Here is a 26,126-nt window from a genome sequence, read left to right as displayed (position 1 = left end):
CTCAGCAATTGTAGATGAGAGTAAAGAGATAAAGCGGATAACTTTCCTCACCCTCTCTGGCCGGAGAGGGGGACAGCTTGTGGTCTTGTTTATACACGGAGTCTTGAGCTAACAGAGCATTCCTTAATCATCTATACGTCATAGCTGGGGCCTCTCCCTTCCTATATCCTGCTGGAGGTTTTGTTTTTCTTTAAACTGCTGAAAATGTTCTCACCATAAGGGCCAGCGACGTTGCCCTGGCATGTGGAAAGACCTAAGGCTTGGTGGCACCGGCAGACATGACTATGTTGGACACTCCCCATTTGTCCTACCAAATCTGCCATCCCCCCCTTGCTCTGGGCCCCCGGAAGGCTGATCTCTATGGCCGCATTCCCCTCCAGGCTCACGAGCCTCCCCATTAGACCCAGGGAGCTGCCTGCAGAAGATGGGATGACAGGCAGACAGCAGGGTGGGGGTCTTGAATCTTGGGCCCCACCCTCGCCCTTTGGTTCTAGGGGTGGTAGCAGCTTCCTTCTGTTGCTGGTTTCTGGATGATTCACCATCCTTTTATGCTTCCCTTAATCTTTCCCAAACCTTTACAAATAATCTCTCCCTTAACAGTATGCCATCTCTTTCTGCCATGACCCTGATAGCTGCAGTAGCCTTCTAAGACTCATGCCAAAAGGGCAGAGGCAAAGGTTTGCTATCTGCCTACCCCAATATCCACTTCCCTTCTGCATTCATAAAGGAATGCTTCATTTTTAGCAGGGTACATGTCTACCCTTAATAAAGATTTATTTTTCCAGCCTCCCTTGCAATGAGCTATGACCATGTGACTTAGTTCTGGTCACTGAGATGTAAGCAGAAGTGAAATGTGGCACCTTCTAGGGAAGCTTAAAAGACAGCTAGATCGTGTCATTTGGCCTTTTCTTCTGTGTTCCTTCCTCTGTACTATTGCTTGAACATGATTATGATGGCTGGAGCAACAGCAGCTGCCTTAGACCAGCAGAATGAAGACTGCACCTTAGGGATGGCAGGGTGGAAAGCCTCAAGGAGCTTGGGTCCCTGCTGTTATAGAGCCTCCATACCAGCCTGGACTGCCTCTTTCTAATCCTCTTTCACAAGCCACTCTTGCTTGAACCACTATTATTTTTGGCTGTCTGTAATGTGTAGCTGAATGCAATCCTAACTAAAACTGGTGAATTTGACTGGAAGGGAAGAGTGGTTTGGCAGAAAGAACCCCAGACCTGGGAGCAGAACGTGCTGGTTCAAGTTGTGGCTTTTCTACTATGAGCTCTGGAACCCTGAGCAAATCACCTGGCCTTCCTGACACTCAATCCCCTATTTGCTATGTTGGAAAATAGTGTCTACTTCACATAATCACTGAGAAGATGAAATAAGATAACACTTGTTTCAGTGTCCAGCACACAGCAAGCCACATTCTGAAATGCATAGCTCTGAGTTTGAGTGGGATTGAAATCCTGCCTCCACCAGCTGTGTGCCTTTGGGAAAGTCCTCTGACCTTTCTGAGCTTCAGTTCTTTCACCTTTCAAAGTGCATGATAATAATACCTCCCTCATAGGAATCTGAGGATAAAATTAGAGGATGCATGTATTGTTCTTATTTTATTACCTGGCATCTAATAAGCACTCGTTGAACAATTACTGTGTTACTGTTATTTGTTAATCACTTTTACATCATCTCATGATGACGGTTTTCATTTTAAGTCTTAGGACCTCCTACTCCCATGACCAAGACAGTGTTCATATACCACTGTAACCTTCAGAGTTCCCAGCTCTGTGTTTAACCAGAAGTGCTTGGTTCAACAGGTAACAAATCATCTTGCATGATTCAACCAAAGAAGGAGCAGGATTGAGATTTCTGTTCTTAGACGCAGCTAGATTTACCAAAGAAGACTGTACAGGGGGGATGGGGGAAGAGGATGAGAAGCTGGTGAGAGTTCAGAATTAGCAGGGCATTATGGAAGTCATGGTTTTCTGCTGCAAAGTCTCAACCCGACTGTGGTCTTGTTCCCTCAGATCTGTTCTCTGAATACCACCAGCATGACCTCACTACAAAAATTTGTTTGCTCTACTCTACACTCTTGGGTGGCTCTGCCATTCATTTTCTTTGAGATCAAGTTCTACCTTGTTAAAATCAGCCTTGAGCTGACGTTGGCCCACATCTCCAAAATCTACATCAAGCTCCTTCCCTACTCCCCACATTCATCATCATTATTCTTCGAAATGGACAGTTTGCTGTGTTTCCCCAGTGACGCTCCTAGAGAGCCAGGCTTTTCTCCTTGCAGAGGAGGGGTCAGGGAAAGCCAGCCACTGAAGAGGAGAGGAAACATGAGAGCTATTCAGTCCCCTGTTTTATTCTAGAGGCCCAGCTGCAGTCCTGCCATCTCATTTCACCAGACACTCCAAGAGCTTTATAATAAAGTCCTTTGATTCACTTCTGCTGGCTCAAGTTGATGTCATTTAAAACCAAAAGAGTTACAACAAATCCACTGATGAATTGAAAGAAAAGGCATCTATTTACATGAGATGATTTGCATGAGAGGAAGGAGAGAGCCCCTGTACAGGAAGAGGGAGAGAACTGGGGAGGGCGCCTGGCCAGCCCCCGGATTCATGTCTGAGCAAATGCAACAAGAGAAGCTGCAAACAGATGATGATGCCTCTATTTTACAAAGGCTTTCTCCTGATGAAGCACAGTTTCTGTGTCTAAGTAACAAAGCACCACACAGGGCAGGCCTTCTTCCTCGTCTGTGAGGGATGCAGCCCAACTTCAGCATAATTAGGGTTCCAGGGAATATGGGACTGCTCTGGCATCTCAAGGGCTGTCTGTCTGGGGACCACTGAAAGCTGGTATTCTTGGCACAATCCTCAGTATTATCCCCATGGACACCAGTGGCATGGGAGGTGGAAATGCACCATGGCACCATGCATCCTCAAATGGCTCAGTGGGCAACAGATACCACTGGGAGAAGGTGGTCAGAGTACAGGAAGAAGATATCATGAGGGACCCATGTAACTGTAGTGGACAGACTTATTTGCAATATAGCTACTGAAAACTCTCCAAAATAACTGAATGAGACTTGAATGGGGGAACTCAAGGCTCTGAAACTTGAAGACACAAGATAAATTGAGCAAAATGTGGGTTATCAAAATTAATGAGCTCCTATTTCAGCCCACAGGCCAGGAATATCTGAGAAAATTCAGGTTCATAGCATTAGATTTACTTTTAAAAATTAAGAAGTGAAGAAATAAAATAACCTAGGAAAACTAAAATGAAATCACCTATGGACTTTCCTTCAAAGCCTTCTCTACAACTCACAAGATAATTGTCATCTACTAAAAGAAATAGTTTATAATTTAGCATGCTGAGATTTTTCTAGTAATTCAGCAAAATAGAATGGGACAACAGAAAGCTTATATCCCAGGGTTAAAAGTACGAAAGTCACTTTTATAAAATCAGAGTCTCTGGGTAGTTAGTCACAGAGATCTTGCCAGTTTTCCTAGAGCCCATTTGGGAAAGAAGTAGACAGACATTTTTATAAGCTTGCTTTTAGTTCTGCATTTCACATGGAGTGCTTGACCTAATTGTGAAATGACACACTTTCCACAGCCTGGTGGGGATTAACCCAGCTGAACATATAGCAAATGCCCATGGGATGGACATCAACCTAGCCTTAAAGAGAAACTTTCTAAAGAAAACTTTGAACTAAATTCAACTTGATACTTATCCATCTTTTGTGATCTTCAAGCTCTTTTCCATTCTTATATGATGAGATACTGAATTTTAAATTGAAGCTGATTAGTTATAAAAATCTTCTTTTAAAACATCTTTGAAGACATTAAGTTACCTTATGATACCCAGGAGACATGAAATGTAGAATCATTAGTTCACTTGATAATGAAGACTTAGGGAATGTATATGTTTTTCAAACATAAACTTTCAAGTAAACTAAACCCAGAAGTCAAACTTCCCATATAAAACGAATCATCCAAAGCAATTAACAAAACCTTATGAGACGGGTAAGGTTGTTATTCCTACTTCATAGATGAAGAAACACAAACTTGGAGAGCTTAAGTGACTTTCTAAGATCCCACAGCTAGTAAATGGCAGGTCAGGGATTTTAAGGCACCCTGACTAGAGAACCCAGGACAACTCTATGGCTTCCCAGGATCTACCACCTCCTTTCTTTAACTAGCATGTGTATCTTTGGGCTGTTTTGATATGACTCTGATCCCATCTATAGGTGCTCTTATCTTTCAAGCACCTAACCTCTTCTCAAGGGGGAAAGTCTACCTGGCTTAGACTACGTCCATATTTAAGTTGTGGGGATATGGGATGAGAAGCCTCTCAAGGGTACCCACTACATCTCAATTAGTTCTTTACAATCAAGTATTGAATAAGAACCATAGTCAATAACCTTAGGGGGAGTAGAAGCAGATTACCAGTGTTGATTACCTGCTATGTTTCAAGTACTGTACTAAGCATTTTAAATAGATTACCTCATTTATCTTTAAAACAACACAAGGACTAAATAAGATTAAAGGGCTATCAAAGAGTTAATCAAAACAATTGCTGGTGTTAACAATAATGACTATGTAGGACATCAGAAGACACCAATGTCTAAGAGGAGTAAAGATAAGAAAGATGGTCCAAAGAAAGTATTAGAAAGTAGAGTTAAATTTTTCTTAATTTATATTTGGCATAGGTATTGTATTCAATGATACAAACTTTAAAAGCTACCAAAGGGAGGGTTTTCTTATGTTTTATACTGTTTGTTTTATATGTAAACATTGTTTATTGATTGGGATCATAAACTTTTTTTCATAAAAGTTTTATAATAGATATTTGTCATTTGTGCTCCAAATCTTTTCTTTGTAGTTCTTCTTTACTATGAATTCCCTTTTCCATAGATAGAAACAAGACAACACATTTCCCAAGACCATTTGCTGCTAAGATATAGACATTTGACTATCTTTCAACAAATCCCAAACCTAAGCAAACTTAGGATATTGGCAAAAAGTTACAGATACACTCTTCTCATAGTAAGTATGGATGTGGGGGCTTATAGTTTTTTACAGAAACTGTAATGGGGGTTCTGATGGTCAATCCTAGCTATATAGAGGTTAACATCATCTTGAAGTCACAGCAGGATTTCTGCTAGAGCAACCTTATACTGTGTTTGGACATTGGGTGCAGTTGAACATTTTTCCTGGCTACTTTGCTTCTGACTGTGTGACATTCAGGTTCTGTTCCTTGACCTTCCAGAAATTCTAATTAATATTACATAATACACTTCTACTGCAAGTAGCTAGAGTGGATTCTGTCTCTGACAGAGACCCCAAGGTATTGGGAATCTGGGGCTGACTAGGTGACCTGGTTGGATGTGAAAGCAATACAGATGAGATACAAGTAAAACACTGGCACCCAGTGGCAAAAAAAAGTCACTCAAACTACTGTTCTAGAAGTAGAATGACACTACCTGGTCTCAGTTTAGAAGGCCACATTAAAACGACAGTGCAGGATGCCCAAACTAGAGTGAGTCCAGCCCCATTCCCAACCTCCTCTCTGCCACAAGGGATTTACAATGGGAAAGAAGGCCAACCTGTTCATGTCTCCTGGGGCTCTCATTAATTAAGGATGTAAAAGGGTCAGAGAGGGGATTTGGAGGCCATGGTTTGAGGAGATTTCTTAAAGAGGCTTTTGTTCTGCTTTAGATCCTTTGGATGAGGGGTACAGATGCTATTTCCCAACCTCACGCCTAGTATGAGGGCTTCATAGACTTCTGGGAAAGCTCTGAAATGTGTCCCTGCAGGTGGAAGGCACAGAAGACTAGGGCCCGACTCATGACCAAGAGAGTTCAGTCAGGCTGTGGACTGAAGTCCAGCTCTACCAACAAGAATGTTAAGAAGGGCTGGCTAAGTCCTTTGGAGATAGAGAAACCAGGAGGGCTGCTATACTGGAATCCTCGGGCACTCCCAGAGTTTTGGGGGCAAAGGATGAGGAGGTGTTCCATGATAACAAGTGGGTGACAGTAGAGAAAACCTTGGGTCCTGTCCAATAGGTCCTGTTAGAAGGACCTCAGCTGAGAGGGGCTGGGTATACCCAGCTGGATATGTAGGGGCTGAGGAGTTGGAAGAGACCACCCAGAACAGAGAGACATCCACTTGAGTCAAGGCAACTGCAGGAGAGGGGGCCTGTAGGGAATCTCCAAAACTCTGCAAGAGCCCTGAAGGAAAGCATCATGTTGAGCCATGCTACAGGTCCCCCAGGGTCACCAGCTTTAATCATCTGCAAGACCCAAAGAATAAGAAGCTACCAGATCAAGTAATAACTCACCCCTTTCCCTCTTATCTCTACCCTACCTTTAACCCTGGGGGAGAAAGAAAATGACAGTTAGCAGTTGGAAGTGAAGGTAAGCAGGGAGAGAAAGAGGAGCCACAGAAGCTTTGAAAAGTTTCATCCAGGCATACAGGAAGATCATCTTCTCCAGCCTCTGATGAAGTTTAAAGAGTTGGTGGAAGATAAATATAAAGTTGCATTTTGACAATTAGACAACACAAAGAAATAAAGGGCATCCAGATTGGTAAGGAAGAAGTTAACCTGTCACGGTTCGCAGATGACATGATATTGTACATAAAAAACCCTAAAGAATCTACTCCAAAACTATTAGATCTAATATCTGAATTCAGCAAAGTTGCAAGATACAAAATTAATACACAGAAATCTGTTGCTTTCCTATACACCAACGATGAACTAGCATAAAGAGAAATCAGGAAAACAATTCCACTCACAGCTGCATCAAAAAGAATAAAATACCTAGGAATAAACCTAACTAAGGAAGTGAAAGACCTATACTTTGAAAACTACAAGACACTCATGAGAGAAATTAAAGAAGATGCCAATAAATGGAAACACATCCCATGCTCATGGATAGGAAGAATTAATATTGTTAAAATGGCCATCCTGCCTAAAGTAATCTACAGATTCAATGCAATTCCTATCAAAATACCACAGCAGTCTTCAATGAACTAAGGAAAATCATTCTAAAATTCATATGGAAACACAAAAGACCGAAATAGCCAAAGTAATCCTGAGAAGGAAGAATAAAGTTGGAGGGATTAAGCTCCCCAACTTCAAGCTCTATTACAAAGCCACAGTAATCAAGACAATTTGGTACTGGCACAAGAACAGAACCATAGACCAATGGAACAGACTAGAGAGCCCTGATATAAACCCAACCATATATGGTCAATTAATATATGATAAAGGAGCCATGGATATACAATGGGGAAATGACGGCCTCTTCAACAGCTGGTGTTGGCAAAACTGGAAAGCTACATGCAAGAGAATGAAACTGGATTATAGTTTAAGTCCATACGCAAAAGTAAACTCAAAATGGATCAAAGACCTGAATGTAAGTCATGAAACCATAAAACTCTTAGAAGACAACATAGGCAAAAATCTCCTGAATATAAGCATGAGCAACTTCTTCCTGAACACATCTCCTCAAGCAAGGTAAACAAAAGCAAAAATGAACACATGGGACTATATCAAACTAAAAAGCTTCTGTACAGCAAAGGACACCATCAACAGGAACAAAAAGGCATCCTACAGTATGGGAGAATATATTTGTAAACAACATATCTGAGAAGGGGTTAACATCCAAAACATGTAAGAACTCACATGCCTCAACACCCAAAAAGCAAATAACCCAATTAAAAAATGGACAGAGGATATGAAGAGACAATTCTCCAGAGAAGAAATCCAGAAGGCCAACAGACACATGAAAAGATGCTCCTCATCGCTAATCATCAGGGAAATGCAAATTAAAACCACAATGAGATATCACCTCACACCAGTAAGGATGGCCAGCATCGAAAAGACTAAGAAAAACAAATGCTGGCGAAGATGCAGAGAAAGGGGAACCCTTCTACACTGCTGGTGGGAATGTAAGTTAGTTCAACCACTGTGGAAAGTAATATGGAGGTTCCTCAAAAAACTCAAAATAGAAATACCATTTGAACTGGGAATCCCACTCATTGGAATTTACCCAAAGAGTACAACTTCTCAGATTCAAAAAGTCATATGCACACCTATGTTTATCGCAGCACTATTTACAATAGCCAAGAAATGGAAGCACCCTAAGTGTCCATCAGTAGATGAATGGATAAAGAAAATGTGGTACATATGCACAATGGAGTACTCTTCAGCCATAAGAAAGAAACAAATCCTACTAATTGCAACAACATGGATGGAGCTGGAGGATATTATGCTCAGTGAAATAAGCCAGGCAGAGAAAGACAAGTGCCAAATGATTTCCCTCATTTGTGGAGTATAACAAGGAAGTAAAACTGAAGGAACGAAATAACAGCAGACTCAGAGACTCCAAGAAGGAACTACTGGTTACCAAAGGGGAGGGGTGTGGGAGGACGGGTGGGGAGGGAGGGAGGGAGAAGGGGATGGAGGGTATTATGTTTAGTACACATGGTGTGGGGGATCACAGGGAGAACAATGTAGCACAGAGAAGGCACATAGTGGATCTGTGGCATCTTGCTGCAGTGATGGATAGTGGCTGCATTGGGGTATGAGTGGGGACTTGATAATATGGGTAAATGTAGTAACCACATTGTTTTTTAATGTAAAACCTTCATAAGAGTGGATATCAATAATACCTTAATAAAAAAACAAAAAATATATAAAAAGTTGCATTTTGATTATATTATGAGTTGTGTTCATCATTCATAATAGTCCATGGTGCCCTGTGGCAAAACATTAAAATTATTACCTATAGCCACATAGAATGAAATGTCTCTGGAAGACTGAGGCAGGAGGAATATATAAAGGATATGAGGCGAGTTGTTTCATCTAACTGCATGATAAAATTTAAAGAAAAAAATCACAGGCATAGGGATTTAAGTTCTTGCTTAAAGCATGGTCAGTGAATGAGGAAGTTTCTGTGACTTCCCTAAAATATTTCTGTATCTCATGTAGGCAGAAAGCTAATGAAGCCAAAAATCAGAAGCAGAGATGGAACCTGAAGATTGATGAATTACAAAATGGATTGAATTTACAGTCTCACCAGGTCTTTCAGGGCATTTAGTGGGAAAAAATGGTTCTTCCCCTGAGTTCTGGGAAGGAGATATTTTTGAGGTGTCATATAACCCCAAGAAACTAAAACCCAACAACTCAGAGCATCCAGGGCTAACAAAAGCAGCCCTTCTTCCTATTCTGAAGAGGCTGGCCCTGTCTTGTTGGAAGACACTGTAAGGAGGTGACTTTCTGGTCACCTTGCACAGGGATGTTGCTATGGCCCACCCTTACCTCTGCTCCCTGGCTCCAGATGTACAGTTAGGGTCAGATTGTAGCATGCCCTGAAATCAAAATCAAACCTGGGAAGAGATGGTCTACACAACAAAAGCATCACAAGATTATGGGGACAAATTCTGAGGGTGCTGGGAAAAGAAAAACAATTTTTGAAAGGATCAAATTCCTCTTATTGGTGCCCTCATAAAAAAATTCTGGACTCAATGTGCTAGATTAAACAACTGGAAAAGGTTTAAACTTCTTGCCTCATTGTCTGAAACTGAGTCTCAACTGTGGCCCATGCAATGAAGTTCAGATGCCATACAGTTCTTGATAAGAAGGGAATGCAAAGACTTAAGGAGAAAGGAACATTAGAGTGGACTTAGAGTAGCTGATCCATTCACCCAGCTTCAGAAGGGAACAAATCACATTGCGAGAGGAGTATTAGCATTCTTGAAAAAATCCTTGCCCTCTGTAGGCCAGGGATGATAGCGTCAGATGCTTGCATGGAAGCAGGTTTCCTGAAGGGTGTATGTCAGCTTTAACCTTCAGAGGCAACTGGGCCTGATTCCTGAAATAAGTGGAAGGCTTAGGAGCGATTATCACAAGGGGTATTTGAGGTGCCTAATAGATCCTAGGACCTTTAGGGCTAAAATACATGGGCACTACAATGTTATTTAATTTGTAGAGCAGCAACAAAATCTAACTCTGGGGAACAGAGGACTGACTTTAGTCACGATGATGGAGCGTCCAGTCCACCCAGTTCCTAGACTTGCGTCACTTCCAGACCCAGAGCCCCTTGAAGGATACTTTGCAATGGCAGCACAAGTGTACACTGACATCCTCCTTTCTTTTCATAAAGGCACTGGAAGCCATGTACTAGGGCCACTAGGCCCTGGGAAAAAGGACTTAAATAGGCCTTCCAGGATTATTATTATCTGCTAGCTAATGCTAATTCCTGGATGCTCTAAATTTCGGTTCTCTGGTAGGAGAAAGGAAGTTTCTGGAAAATGGGTGAGAGTGGGGCTCACTCACAATAGGACCATTCATAGTGATCTTAATGGATCCTTGAACCCATTCTATAGTTGTTTCCTCAGTTCTTGAGTGCTTAGCTGTAGCCAAAGTCCTGGCAGGATAGTCACACCAGTTCCCTCACCTGTGATGTGAATGATACATGGAAGGAAAGGTTAAGTGGAAGCTTCTGGAACTATCCCTCCATACAAAATGCTTTATATATATTAACTCATCTCATCTTCCCAATAATCCTAATATAGGATCTACTATCATCCCCATTTACAGATGAGGAAACTGAGGCACAGAGAGGTTAAGCAATCTGTCCAAGTTGACATAGCTAGTTAAGACTGGATTCAAACCCAGGCAGACCCTAGAGTCTATGCACCAAGTAAAGATCCATGGTCAGCTGACGTGCTTGCAGTGGGCAAAAGAAACATGACATGGGTGATGGAAGAAGAATGCTATGAATACCAATGGTGCCTCCATGAATATTGCAGAAACAAGGGTTGTGGTGGCTACTCACAGTGAGAAAGGTTACAGTGAACTGGTTAAGTGCACAGAATTTGATGTCAGACTACATGGGCTCAAACTTCAGATTTCCTGCTGAGGACTTTGGCCAAGTTTCTTCTCTTTGGTTCAGTTACTCCATCTGTAAAATGATAGTTCTTACTTAGTAGGGTTATTGTGGAGATGAAATGAGTTAACATCTATGTAAAGTACCTGGGTGGCAATGTTTGCTATTATTATCTTCCTCGCTTTATCAAGTATACTTTTTTGCAATTAAGTAATTTTATATTTTATTTCCTTTTGTTTTTCTTCTATTTTATATAGACTATTAATGATGATTAACCTTAAAACTTACTCCAGAGGTTACAGAATAACAAGATGGGTTTCTTATTAAGTTTGAAGGAGAGACCATTAATCAGAAATCCTGAACTTCAAGCAGATTCTGACACTGCAAAGATTTTGTTTCCTTTTAGAGAAAGGGGAAGCAGGTTCTAACTTTACAAGGTCCAGTGGTATTATTTTGGACTACAAGTAGTTGAATGGCTTCAAGGTAAACTTCTATGGATGCTTTGCTGAAAAAAAAATTCATGACTATGTGGAATGTTCAGTAATACTCAGCTACAGTTATGTAATTAGTTATGATATTGGTTGCTGACTGGAATGCTGATGGTAATATTAAAGAGCAGAATTCATATAATAGTTATTTAATGAAATTCTGATGTGTTTTTTTCTACCACCACCTAGCAATTCTCCAATTCTCAGCAGACACTGACTGCCCCCACTTCAGATGCCAATTAAAGTCTAGGTTGTCACCTGTGCTTCTGATGAGCTAGCTATGAATTCGGGTTCCCATGACCCCATCCCCAAGTTCAACTAATTTGCTAGAGCAGTTCACAGAACTCAGAGAAACATTTGTTTACATTTACCTGTTCGATATAAAGGACACAGATGAAAAGCCAGATGAAGAGGTACATAGGGTGAGATCTGGAAGGGTTCTGAGCTCTGGAGCTTCTGTCCCCATGGAACTGGGGTGCACCTCCCTCCCAGCATGTAAATGTGTTCACCAACCCAGAAGCTCATCAAATCTTACTGTTCAACAGTTTTTATAGCACTTAATCTGTAGAACCCCTCCTTCCCCTTCCCAGAGGTTGGTGGGTAAGGCTGAAAGTTCCAACCTTTTGATCACTTGGCCTTTCTGGAGGCCATCCCCATCCTGCGGCTATCTAGGGGTCGCAACCAAAGTCACTTCATTGGCATAAACTCAGGTATGCTCAGAGGGGCTCCTCATGAATAACAAAAAGGCACTCCTATCATTCATGAACTTCCAAGGGTTTTAGGAGCTTTGTGCCAGAAACCAGGGATAAATACCAAAAATTCATTTCTTGATATAAATCACAATATCACAGTCATCTATTTCAGTGGGTTATATGCTCCATGAAAATCTATTTTCTCTTTTTGTTCACTGAGGTATCCCCAGAGCTGGTGCAGGGTTCTGTACGTGGGACTCCCTCGGTAAATACTGGAAAACATGATCCACTGATTTTGAATGTGATACCACTATTAAGTATCCATTGCTGGTATAACAAATTACTACAAATATAACTGCTTAAGACAACATACATTTATTACCCCATAGTTTCTGTGGATCAGGAGTCCAGGCATGACTTTATTGGGTCCTCTTCTCCAGCATCTCTTCTGAAAATTGCAATGATAGTCATGGCCAGGGCTGCAGTCTCATCTCAAGGTTTGACAGAGGAAGAATCCACTTATAAGCCCACATGACTGTTGGCAGAATTCAGCTCCTTGTGGGTTGTTGGACTGAGGGCCCCAGTTTCTTACTAGTTTTCAGGTGGAGATTACCCTCTGTTCCTGGCATATGGGCCTCTCCACAGCGCAGCTCACAGCATGGCAACTTGCTTCTCAAAACCAGCAAGGAAGAGGGTCTGTTATTACATGGACAGTACAATCTCAAGTAACATACCAATGTACATGTAATCGCATACTTCCCACATCGGTTAGAGTCAAGCCACAGGGCCCATCCACATACAGGGGAGAAAATCACATAAGAGCATGAATAGTAGGAGGCAGGGATTACTGGGGGCCATCTTAGAGTCTGTCTGCCTCAGTAATTTACCAGTAAATATCCTCATCAAATGGCCACTCTCTTAAGGCAGGATAGTTACTGTCTGTGAAATGCCAGAGGGTCCTCATTAGCTCAGCCTTCAGCTTCTAAATCCCTGCTCTTGTCAAGTTGCATATGGAAGCAAAGGTCACCTTAAGATGAAAATATTCACTAAATCAAAACATTAAACAACGATTTCTCCTCTTAATGCTAGTCCATATCCTCATACATCTCATTTTGCCAGAGTAGCCTCTTGCTAACTGTGTGAGTGTGCGATGCAAATACAATCAAACCTATTGCACAGGTGCTTCAAAAGACAAGTATTTGACTATCAGAGGCTCAGGAGAGGCTATTGAAAAACTGATGAAGCCTTCAAATAATTTTGTAAAAATTCTTTGTTTAGGTCAAATTGGGAAATTTGAGTATGAAAGATTATATCCTGCTATTATACCATTTTTGAAGTATTATGAAAAAAAGGTCAGCAAAAATATTTTGTTTTGCATTCTAAGAAGATTGCTTAAATGCAAAATAACCTAAATAACCTAACCTTAAATATAAGAAAAATAGCACTGTCCCATAATATTCTTTTATTTTTACTATTTACTATAAATTTGAGTCTGTTGTGAGTTGTGCCTGGTTTCAAATCCTAACTGTGTCGGTGACTAGCTGTGTGATCCTGGGCAAGTTGTTTAACTTTTCTTTTTTGGGGGGATTTTTATTTTCAATGAAGTATGCTTAATATATACAATAGTATATTGGTTTCAAGTATACAATACAGTGATTCAACAGTTACCCACATTATTAAAGCCTCACCTCCAATAGTGCAGTTACTTTCTGCCGTTGTTTAACTTTTCTGTGTCTCAGCTTGCACACGTGTAACATGGAAATAATGGTAATAACAGTACCTGTATCACTTACAATCTATGCCTGGGAGGCCAGTGCTGAGGCTGGTGGTTTTGTCAGAGTGACTTGCAGTTGGGGTAGGATGACCAGATGTCCCATTTCGCCTGCAAAATGCTGGGCCTCCCTTGGCAGCATAACCCGGAGTAGACAGGGGTGGCTGCAAGTCTACGATAATATCCTCATCTAACTGATTCTGGAAAAAGTCCATTGAACATGAATCCATCTATAGCAAAGACCAAGTGATATACAGCATTTCACAGGATATAAGAGCATACCAGTAACTTCCTGAAGGCCTGTAGATGGGAGGTGTGGACTCAAAGCAGGTGTAATGAACTCTGAAGCCCCATTTGATGCTTTTTCCATACACTTCGCTTTGCTCGGCCCTGTGGGCTGGAGAGGCCTGACATGGGGAAATGCAACAGCACTGGAAGATCAACAGCCAACCCACGAAGATCACTAGACTTGCTTCCCCGGCTCCCTCCTCAACTACCCCTTCCATTCCTCAGCTCTGCCCTGCTGCACTCCTGCCTCTCACAGTCCTCCAGGGTGCTGCCTAAGAAGGTTTCTGCACAGCACCCTTGAGATCTTAGGAAGAGAGAAACAATCTAAATCAAAAAGGCAAATAAACCAATGTTGAACCATCTTCCAGCCATTCTGCTTGAACAGAGAGAGGAACACTAAACAAAGCCCAGAGGTGTTAGGGTTCATTTTCAAAACACATGCATCCAGTGTTTACTCTTAATAAACCAGTGGAGGAGGACAGAATCTAGAGGGACTGAGGGAAGGGTCATTGTTTAACAGATCAGTGACACAAACCTAAGAGACCGAGTCCACATACATGCTGACACAGGAGCCTGAGGGGTCGCTTGGAGCTGGCAAAGCCTGACAGCATCTTTGGAGTGGGGGGTTCTGAGGATGAAAACTGGCCCTCCCATTTTAAGCAAGTCACTGTGTCTCGGCTTCTTCTGATGGGAAGTGGAGAATGAGAATAACCAAAATCCTTAGAGGCCAAGCTTGAATGGAAAAGAAAGTGAAACGCTGGTGTCCAAGTGGTATTGCCTTGGCAAATAATCATTATGGGGGAGGGAGGGATCAGTCTATAGCTGGAGTTGGCTACGATCTGAAGACTAAAATCAGTTCATGCCTGAAATGAATTTTCATTCAGCTTTGACTAAAACCAAGAGACTATAGGTAACATGCTAGATAGTATTTACTGGTAAAGTCTGGGACAGGCTAATCTCATGGACAACAGTACATGGAAAATTCAAAATCCTGGAGTTATATTACTCTTATCAGCAAGATGGTGAAAGGGCATTAGAGAATGTTTAACCCCAATCAGAAAAACAAGGAACAATAAACATCATCCTGGTGGGTCAAATATCTTAAATTGCAAAAAAAATTTTATTTTCTCCTATAATCCTGATCACTAGAGTTGCAATATTGAGGGTAAAAAACTCTCCAGTATAGTTAGCAATTTATTACACATTTGTTTAAACTCTCAAAAATATAAACTTTAACCTTGAGTCCACGTCTACAAAGTTTGTAAAACATGCTTGTTACGTGAATTAGATTATAAATTACACGTATTAGAATGCTAGTTATAGGATATCAGACCTTCTCGCCGTCTTGGATCACACTGCCTAGAAGCAGATCGGAGACAGGGTTTGGGTTTCCGTGACTTACTGAAGGACACTCAGGAGAAGGACCAGGCAGGACAGGGACCTAAGCAAAGGTGGGGGGGGGGCGTTCCCAGCCGGAGATGAGCTTCAGCATGCCCCCCAGAGAGCTCTGCAGCATCAGTTGCATCTCACAGTTGATCCCACATAGAGGAAAGGGGGCCAGCCTTTTGTATCCCTGTGCTGGTCATTGGCTGCTAGTTTTGACTGGGTGTGGGTTTAATTTCCTGGGTGCTTCCTTTGGGTCAAGAGCAATTCTCTGTAGAAGGGGGCAGCCATCCCAAGATTTAGCAGCCAAAATGCACAGCGCCTGGGGGATGCGTGCACCAGCCAGGAAAAGGCCAGTGGCCATGTACCACCAGTACGCTCCCTGTAGCTTCCAAATAAACACACGTGCCTTGATTAACCCACTGTCTACAACTCACTAACTTTGCTTAAGGAATCTCACCACTATCAATACAGTACAGATTTCTTGGTGGTCAGTCACTGGCATTAGCTTCCTCCATTTAAGCCTGTTTGAAATAAATAATTTGTCTGCCAAATTCAAATCTAAATACAATGGGAATTTTCATTTTCTATAGCTACAGACAAAAACAAAGATGGATAAGAATCAATAATCTAAAAAAATCAAACACTGAAAAACTGGAAGAAAATCAGATGAAATGTTATCATCATTCCTCAAAGGAGGATGACTGTTTAAGCCTGGAAGTAAGGAGAAAAAAATCATAAAGGAGAAGATCAGCAGGTTTCACTACATAAAAATGAAAAAATTCTTTATTTATCAGGGGAAAAGAAACTCAATTCTGCATAGACAAAATGAAAAAGGCAACAACAGTTAGGAAAGAATGTTTCTGCAAATTTGAAAAAAAGAACTCCTTGACAAGTCAAGGTTGCTGGTTTGGAAGGTGTGGATAAAATTGTAATATTTCCAGAATATCTCACCTGGCTCTAGTACATCTGCATATCAATAGGCGTTCAGAGGTGGAAAGAAGTATGGCTTTAGTGCATTTGCATCATTCCTCAGGAGTGGAGAGAAGTTCATCTCCATATCAGTGGGTAATTACCTGGGCAAGGATGGCTTGTCTGTACCTGAGAGGTGAGGGGAGGGCCGGTTTTGCTGCTGCTGGAGCAGGAAGGCGAGAGACAGCCTGGGACTGCAGTTTGTAAGCAATAAACGGATTTTAAACTTTATTTCTCCCTTTGACTGATTTCGATTTTTAGAGGTATTTTGCCCCAGGATTTCCTCTCCCTGGACTTACAGAAGGATAGCATTTTCACAGCCTGCTCCTTGGCCAGATTCCAGAGTAAAATCCTCACCCAGCAAAACGGATTGAAAAGGGATCCCTTTTCAGCGCCACCTGTGACTAGCTGTACCCTTGGACAAGTTACTTCAGGGCTCTACCCCTCAGTTTCTTTATCTGTAATATGGGGATAATAGTACCTACCTCTTTTTTGTTACCATTCTTGGGGCTACAAGAGCCAGGTGTTCTACTGGAATTAATTGTCCATCCTTGAAAGAGAGGAAATATTAAGAGTCAGTGGAAAGGGAGCTACTGTGGGTAACAGAGCACAAGTATTAGGGAAGAATAATTGGAAATGGAGTTGACAGAGTCAGGCAGTGTATACAGCTAGGTTCTGCTGTGCTCTGGCATCGAGGTATCCTTGGCATAGCTGAAGCTCTCCACCTTAGGCCAGGGAGTCACCAGAGGACCCTTGGTACCCATGGAGAATTCCTCCTTACCTACTATACTAGAGATAAAATTGGTGTCTTCTCAGGTTCCCTTGTTACTAGGTGTGGGCATGCAAACACATTCCCACCTATAGAACATGAATGGAAGTGACATGTGCCATTTCTGGGTAGGCACACATCACGTTCTTCCACACGCTCATTTTCTTTTCAATGGCTGGAAACTGGATGTTGGCAACTCAACCTGGATCGTACAGGTGACAATGGGTCTTAGGATAGGGCAGAGATGCTAGAGGGACAGAATTTGCTCTGTGAAGCAGAGCCACCAAGTGGGAACATTCACACTGGATAGTTCTGTAAGCAAGACATAAACCTCCTTATTCATGCCACTAAATTACTGTCTGTCACAACAATTTAGTCCACGCTAATACAGTAGTGTTGAGTTAAGTTGTTGATAAACAACACCCGATGCCTCTCTCCCCAGAACAGTGACCCTGCCAACAAGCAGCAGGAGGCAACACACACACACACGAGGAGGCTACACATACAATTTCAAGGCTTTAGCCCCAAATACTTCCCCTCTTGGCACACAGTAGGGGTTGGCAAACTTTTTCTGAAAAAGGACAGATAGTAGATATTGTAGATATCTACGGCTTTGTGGGCCATACAATCTCTGTTAGAACTATTCAACTTTTGCCACTCTGTAGCAGAAAGGCCTCCATAGGCAGTAACTAAGCAAAGAGCCATGGCTGTGTCACTAAGTCTTTATTTACAAGAACAGGGTGCAGGCTGTTCGGGCTCACATAGTTTGCTGAGCCCTGGCCTATAACCATCCCTAGGATTCCCACTGAAGCAACTGCCAACCCCAGGTGTACCCAGCCTGTGGCTTTGGAATGAGCGATGTGCTTCCTCAGATTTATATCCATCCCTTTGAGAAAATGCTCATTGTTAGGTGATGCTAATCTCTTATATCATCCTCTGTTTTTAGCCTCCAAGTGAGTGATGAATCAGGTTATAATCTGATGGTGTCCTTAAGGACATATTAAAGGCACATTAAATTACAGTTGCCTCAGGCATCTCATACATTTCTGAAGTATAGAGCCAGAAAGCTATATTGTCTCTGTATTATCCATGACCAGTTTCAATCCATACCCACTAAAACTTAATTTTGTTTATCCAGTGTTTCTATTGAAGTATTGTTGACACACACTCTTATATTTGTTTCAAGTATACAACACAGTGGATCACCACTTAATGCCCTCTCAGTCCATCCATACTGTCACAAATGGCAGGATTTCTTTCTTTTTTATGGCTGAATAATATTCCATTGTGTATGTGTATCACCTCTTCTCCTATCCTTTTACCTGTTGATGAACACTTTGGTTGCTTCCATATCTTGGCTATATAAATAATGTGGTAATAAATATAGTGGTGCATATATTTTTTCAAATCAAGGCTTTTGTTTACTTCAGATAAATTCCTACAAGTAGAACTACTGGGTTGAGTGGTATTTTCTGAGGACCCTCCATACTGCTTTCCATAATGACAAGACCAATTTACATTCCCACCAACAGTGTAGGAGGGTTCCCATTGCGCCACATCCTCACCAACATTTGTTATTTCTTGTCTTTTGGATAGTGGCCACTATAACTGGTGTGAGGTGATATTTCATTGTTGTTTTGACTTGCATTTCCCTGATGATTAGTGATGTGGAGCATCTTTTCACGTGCCTGTTGGCCATCTGCATGTCTTCTTTGGAGAAATGTCTGTTTAGGTCCTCCACCCTTTTTTTTTTTTTTTTTTTTTGTAGATAATTCTTTTTTATTGAAGGGTAGTTGACACACAGTATTACATTACATTAGTTTCAGGTGTACAACATAGTGATTCAACATTTATATACATGACAATTCTAGGTACCAGCTATCACCATACCAAGCTGTTACAATATCTTGACTATATTCATTACATCCCGGTTACTTATTATTTTACCATTGGAAGTGTGTACTTTTTGTTGTTGTTGTTTGTTTGTTTGTTTGTGAGGGCATCTCTCATATTTATTGATCAAATGGTTGTTAACAACAATAAAATTCTGTATAGGGGAGTCAATGCTCAATGCACAATCATTAATCCACCCCAAGCCTGATTTTTGTCAGTCTCCAATCTTCTGAGGCATAACAAACAAGTTCTTACATGGAGAACAAATTCTTACATAGTGAATAAGTTACATAGTGAACAGTACAAGGGCAGTCATCACAGAAACCTTCAGGTTTGCTCATGCATTATGAACTATAAACAGTCAGTTCAAATATGAATACTCATTTGATTTTTATACTTGATTTATATGTGGATACCACATTTCTCTCTTTATTATTATTATTTTTAATAAAATGCTGAACTGGTAGGTAGATACAAGATAAAGGTAGAAAACATAGTTTAGTGTTGTAAGAGAGCAAATGTAGATGATCAGGTGTGTGCCTGTAGACTATGTGTTAATCCAAGCTGGACAAGGGCAATAAAACATCCACGTATGCAGAAGATTTCTCTCAGAACGGGGGGGGGGTGAGGTTCTAAGCCTCACCTCTGTTGATCCCCAATTTCTCACCTGATGGCCCCCCTGCGACTGTGGCTGTCTTAGGTTGTTCCTCCCTTGAGGAATCTTACCCGTCTCTGGCTAACCAGTCATCTTCCGGGGCCATACAGGGAAATGTGAAGTCGGTAAGTGAGAGAGAAGCCTTATTGTTTGAAAAGGTTAGCTTTTTACTTCTTTGCATATTTATGCCCTGTGGCTTCTATGCCCAGCATTTGTCTTGAGGTATCTTTACCACTTGGAAGAATTATGATACTCGGTAAATTTGATATGAGGCACGAATTATATTTAAGGGTTGTAATTAGGAAGGAAGAAGAAAAGCTATAGAAGTAGCAGGCGGAAGAAAACCTGGGAAGATTGATTATTTCTTTGACATATCTTCTTGTAGAGTAACTTCAGCATGTATAGGTTTTAAGCTACTACTTAAATTGCGCACACACATTAACATAATAGGAGTATAGTTACCTAACCACAGCATACCTGTAATTACCAGCCATCTCCAGTGAAACCAAGAAAACCAGTTAGGCACCTTAGGCATTTGTGAAAACTTATCTATGATATGGCCTCCACCCATTTTTTAATCAGCTTATTTGTGTTTTTTTGGTGTTGAGTCATATGAGCTCTTTATATATTTTGGATGTGAACCCCTTAGCAGATAAATCATTTATGATATATTCTTCCATACTGTAGACCACCTTTTTATTCTGTTAATGGTGTCCTTTGCCATGCAGAAGCTTTTTAGTTTGATGTCATCCCACTTACTCACTTTTGATTTTGTTTCCTTTGCCTGTGGAGATGTGTCCAGAAAAAAAGTGCTCATGCTTATGTTCAAGAGATTTTTGCCTATCTTTTCTTCTAAGAGGTGTATGGGTCCATGTCTTACATTTAGGTCTTTAATTCATTTTGAGTTTACTTTTGTGTATGGAGTTAGTGCAATATAATGAGTTATCAGAAATACATATTTGGTCATCCATATGACCGAATATTTTTTCCAGGTATACTTGGTCTTCATCCCAGTTCCTGAAAACACTGCAGAGTCTTGAAGGTGAAATGGGTGTTTTGTCATGTTAATGAGAGACCTTTGGACCCCCCACCAAAGGGGCAGATCAGCAGGTAGCCAATAATTTAGTCAATCATGACTATGCAATGAAGCCCTCACAACAACCCCTGAGAAGAGCTTTTTGCTCTCTCGCTCTCTCTCTCTCCCCTTCTTTTCTGCTTGGCTTGGTTGGACCCTGCTTCTCAGTCGGAGAGCTTCTATGCTTGGGGAACCAGACTGTCTCCACGTGCCACCGAGACAGGCCCCAGGCTCCACGATGATAGAAGCTCCTCTATTAGGGAACTTGCCCTGTGTTTCTCTTCATCTGGCTGTTAATTTTTATCCTTTATGTTATCCTTTATTAAACTGGTAAACATAATTATTTTCCTGTTTCTGTTCTGTGAGCCACTCTAGTAAATTAATTGAGCATAAGGGGAAGGTCGTGGGAACCTACAATCTGTAGCTTAGAAGCACTGGGAACTGCCTGGGGCTTGCGACCAGTATCTGGAGTGGGGGGTGGAGGGCAGTCTTGCAGGACAGAGCCCTTAACCTGGGGAATCCGGTGCCGTCTCCGGACAGATAGCATCAGAATTGAGTTGAGTTCTCCAACACCCTGCTGGTGTTTGAGAATTGCTTGGTATAAGTACGTGTGGGAAGACCCCTTCCCATATACTTATACACACTGGAATTGGGTCTGGGCACCCAAATGAGTTATACTACTATTACTGCCATGTATGATATTGTTATTGTTATACATATATTTAGGGAAAAAATACACCACTGCATTTGGTGTCAGACGAGTGGGAATCACAGACAGTAATCCAGTTTCATTCTCTTACACGTAGCTGTCCAGTTTTCCCAACACCAGTTATTTAAGAGACTGTCTTTTTCCCACTGATAACCCAGTATTTTTTAAAAGGGCCCAGTATTCATTATAAGGTTGAATATGACTCTAAGATTAACTAAGCTTCTTCCAATTTTAATCAAGCTTCATATACCCAGGCAGCTCATTCCAAAAGCTGAAGATAGAAGTGATTTCTCTTGAATATTCTCATTATGCTGTGAGCTCAGACACTGCTGGTAGAAACAATTACTGTTAATCATGCAGATAAATATGGCTCATGCGATATATATATATATATATCAGCTTGTGACACCCTGAAATAATTACAATAGTGACATCAAAGATCTCTGGTCATAGACCACCATGCAAATAAAATAATAATGAAAAAGCTTGAAATGTAAGAATTATCAAAATATGATACACATGCAGTGAGCAAATGCTGGCGGAAAAGTTACTCTAATAGACTCACTGGACAGAGAGTAGCCACAAACCTTTAATTTGCAAAAAATGCAGAATCTGTGAAGCACAGTAAAGTGAGGTATACTTGTATGCCAATTAGGTCTCAGTAAAAATAAAGCAGAGTGTATTTTTAATCATTCCGACATATGCATATATACATATGAACACTTGTTATATATGCATCCTGCTAGAAGATGCGTAAGAGTGGTTGTCTTAATGGGGCTTAAGGGCCAAAGGTAAGATTCACATATATGGAGCATCTACTCCACGACAGGCACTGGGGAGATGATGGTGAACAAAAGCAAGACCTGATTCTTACCCTCATGGAGCTACTTTAGTGAGGAGATAGATGTCAACCAAATAATCCAGCAAATAAATGACTGAGTGCTGAAATTACGTTATTAGTTCTGATTCTGTCTGTCTCCATCCATTTCTTAGCTCCACTGTCTTCTATTCCGCATCCTCTTCCAGGGTCCTCTCTCTCTGTGACTAAGATGGCTACTTGCAACTTCTGCCTACTGTGGTGCTGCAGAATGATGACCCCAGGGGAACGTTAGCCCCTGGAGCTCAGCCAAGTCCCAGGGAAGATGCTTACTGGTGGGCTTCGAAGTGTATGTTGTTCCCTGCACCGGCAGGGAAACCTGAGACAGGGGTGTCCTGCCCAGCCAGCCCGGTCTGTGCACCCTCCTAAGGTAGGGTAGGGAGGCACAGTGTTGGCCTCCCTGGCACCATGGCTTAGCAGGGTTCCTACTGCAGGACCGAGGGTAGTTTCCTGAATGAAAAGATGATGGGCTAGTGAATATTTGTCCACCAAAGAGTCACAGGGTTGATGTTCAAAGTCAGTGAAAGAAGAAAAGAAGCAGGATTGTAAGTTATACTTCTCCTGTGCCCGTCAGGCTCCTCTAGGGGCCCGGCACTGAGGCCCGGAGCATGTAGGGAGAGAGCTTTCAGAACCAGACAGACACAGGCTCAAATCCTGCCTTCATTGCTTCTGAGTGGCTGTGTGGCCTTGGGCAAGTCATCTAACCTTCTCTAAGACCGTTTCTTGACTGGTAGAATCGGTATAATAATTCCACCCCCATAGGATTATTGGGGAGATGAAATAATATAAAATAAACAAAGAAGTACAGTGCTGGGAGAATTGGAAGTGCTTTGGATGGTGGGTATTTAGAAATCTCCCTGAAGTATTGTGTTGAGTAACAAACATTGTAGACAGGCTCCTCACTTGTGGGGTGGAGGGAGGGAATGGTGTTTGGAGACAACAAGAAGAAAAAATACATAAACAAATAAACAAGCATACATCCATATTCTGAAAAGTGCCCCGTTGGAAATAAACAGTAAAAACCAACAAAAACAAATCTGGTGAGAGAAATAAGGGTGGCGGCCTCCTTTAGATAGGATAGACCAGGAAGGCCTCCTTGAGAAGGTGACATGTGAACTGACTCTTGAAGGATAACAAAGAGATTTTCATACAAAGAGTTTGTGGAGAGGGTTTTAGACAGAGAGAAGAGCAAGCACAAAGGTACTGAGGCAGGAAAGGGATAGTTATGTAGGAACAGAAGGAAGGCCAGTGGTTGGAATGGTGAGATTAAGGAGGCAGGTTGGAAACAGATTATGGAACACCTTCCAGGCCATAGTAAGAAGTTCAAATTGCATACCAAATGGATATATTTGGTTAAAATTTTAGTAAGATGATTAGAGTTGTTGGGTATAGAATAGAATGGATAAAAGCATGTGTAGGGAGACCCATTAGGAGACCACTGCAACTGTCTAGGCAATAGACAATGGGGACCTAGCCTAAGGTGGTGGCAGTGCAGATGGGGAGAAATGGAGAGATTAAAGATGTATTTTACTTGTAGGACCAGGAAGACCCAGACATGGATTTGTATATGGGAGAGGAGGTTAAGGAAGGAACTAAAGATAGATCTTGACTCTGAGGTTTGAGCAACTACTTGGGCAAAATACGTAGGGCCATTTACTGAGCTGGAGAAGCCCTGGGAAGAAACACATTTAGGATATTGAATTTGGGGGTGCCTACTAGGACCCTGGTGGCAGTACTAGACAGTTGGATGGACCAGTCTGGGTCTCAAGGGAGAGGCCAGGGCTGGGGTACAAACTGGAAGTTGTGGAACTGCATGAGGTCATCCAAGAAAGAGAAGAGATAAGAGAAGGGGCAAAGTTCCAGCCTTGAGGATCTCCTGCATGAGCCTTGAGACTCACCGAGGAAGAGCCACAAAGGATGGGAAGCTGTGACCCGGAAGAGAACCCAGAAGGGTCAGGGTGATAAGGAGCAAGAGAGAAAAATATTTCTCAAAGAAGGAAGTGGTCAACCCTGGTGAGCCCTGTTGAAAGATTAGTAAAATGAGGATGAGGAAATTAGCTCTAAATTTAGAAGAAGAAAAAAAAAATCACCTTTTAGAGAAGTGCTCTCAGACTGACCTTTCTAAAACAAATCTGATAATGTTTCTCCTTTGATTACAAAATTCAGTGGCTCACCACCATCTCCTCAGCCAGGCATCTGCTCTCATTACCCCCAACCCCTTTGGCCATGCCTCCTTTGAACAGCAACCAGGCTGCTCCTCCCTCTCGTAGCAACCCCTGCGCTCTGCGTTTGTGCACTTAGTCTCTCAGACCTGCACCGCCCATCCTTTGCTCCTGATAGGGGCCGCACCCCTAAGCCCGCCCTATTCCACCCCAGACAGTGTTGTTCGAGCCTTCATCCAGGATCTCACAAATCCCCTGCTTGGATGGCTAATAGAACCCTCCTCGGGTTGCATTAGAACTGCTTTCCTCTTTGTTTCACCCATTAGACTATGAACGCCTTTATAGATGGGACTGAGTTTTGTGCGTTTTGTGCCCAGCACAATACCTAATCTATAGTAGATACCTACTACATATATTTTGGATAAATTCCCTAAGACACTGTTATGGGTTGAACTGTATCTCCTCTGCCCGTTCCTCCCCCAACCCCTCAAACCTGCCGCACCCCCCCCACCCCGCACCATGCTAATATGTCGAAATCCTAATTCCTAATACCTTGGAACAGGACCTATTTGGAAATATTATGCTAACAGAGGTAATCAAGTTAAAATGAGGGCATAGGGTGGGCCCTGATCCAATATAACTGATATTCTTATAAAAAGGGAAAATTTGGATAAAGAAACCAGTACACAGCAGGAAGCCCATGTGAAACACAGGGAGAATGCCATGTGAAGATGGAGGCCTTGAGTGATGCATCTGCAAACCAAGGAATGCCTGAGTGGCCAGAAGCTAAGAGAAAGATGAGGAGTGGTCCCTTCCCTTGCACCTTCAGAGGGAGCACGCCTGCTGACCCCTTGATTGTGTACTTCTGGTCTCCAGAACTGAGATAATCAATTTCTGTCATTTTAGGGCACCCAGTTTTTGGTACTCTGTTACAGCAGTCCTGGGAAACCAATACATCCCCTGACACAGAGGAAGCCCAGAATGCATTTTCTTTGCTTTGTCACTTTGGCACTGCATAAATTTAACTCGACATTTTATGCTGAAAAATGAAAAAATAAAGGATTAAAAAAACAAACAGCACTCTCCTCAATTTTACCTAACAGGGAATTAAGAAGAATCCCCCAAGACCTCACTTTAGTCAGGTTTAAATTAATCTACATTTTATATTTTTAGTGATATTAAATTAACTGAATATATTTTTATAATAATATATTTTGAAGGGTACAAATTGATTATATTAACTTGAGTGCTCTAATTTATTTAGTAAAAGAAAGTTACACATTTTCTTCTGCTCATTTTATAAACTTGGATAAGCTTCATTATAAAATAGAAGTCTGTTAATTAAAACATTCTCTATGAAAATTATAAAGTTCTGTACTCAAATAGTGGGATGGTGTGATGGGCAATTTGATGTGTTAGTTTGACTGGGCTAAGATGCCCACAGAGTTGATAAAACATTGTTTCTGGATGTGTCTGTCAGTGAGGGTGTTTCTAGAAGAGA

The sequence above is a fragment of the Manis pentadactyla genome, chromosome 10, assembly GCF_030020395.1.
Source record: "Manis pentadactyla isolate mManPen7 chromosome 10, mManPen7.hap1, whole genome shotgun sequence".
NCBI lineage: Eukaryota > Metazoa > Chordata > Mammalia > Pholidota > Manidae > Manis > Manis pentadactyla.
Note: the sequence above shows the minus strand (reverse complement) of the source record.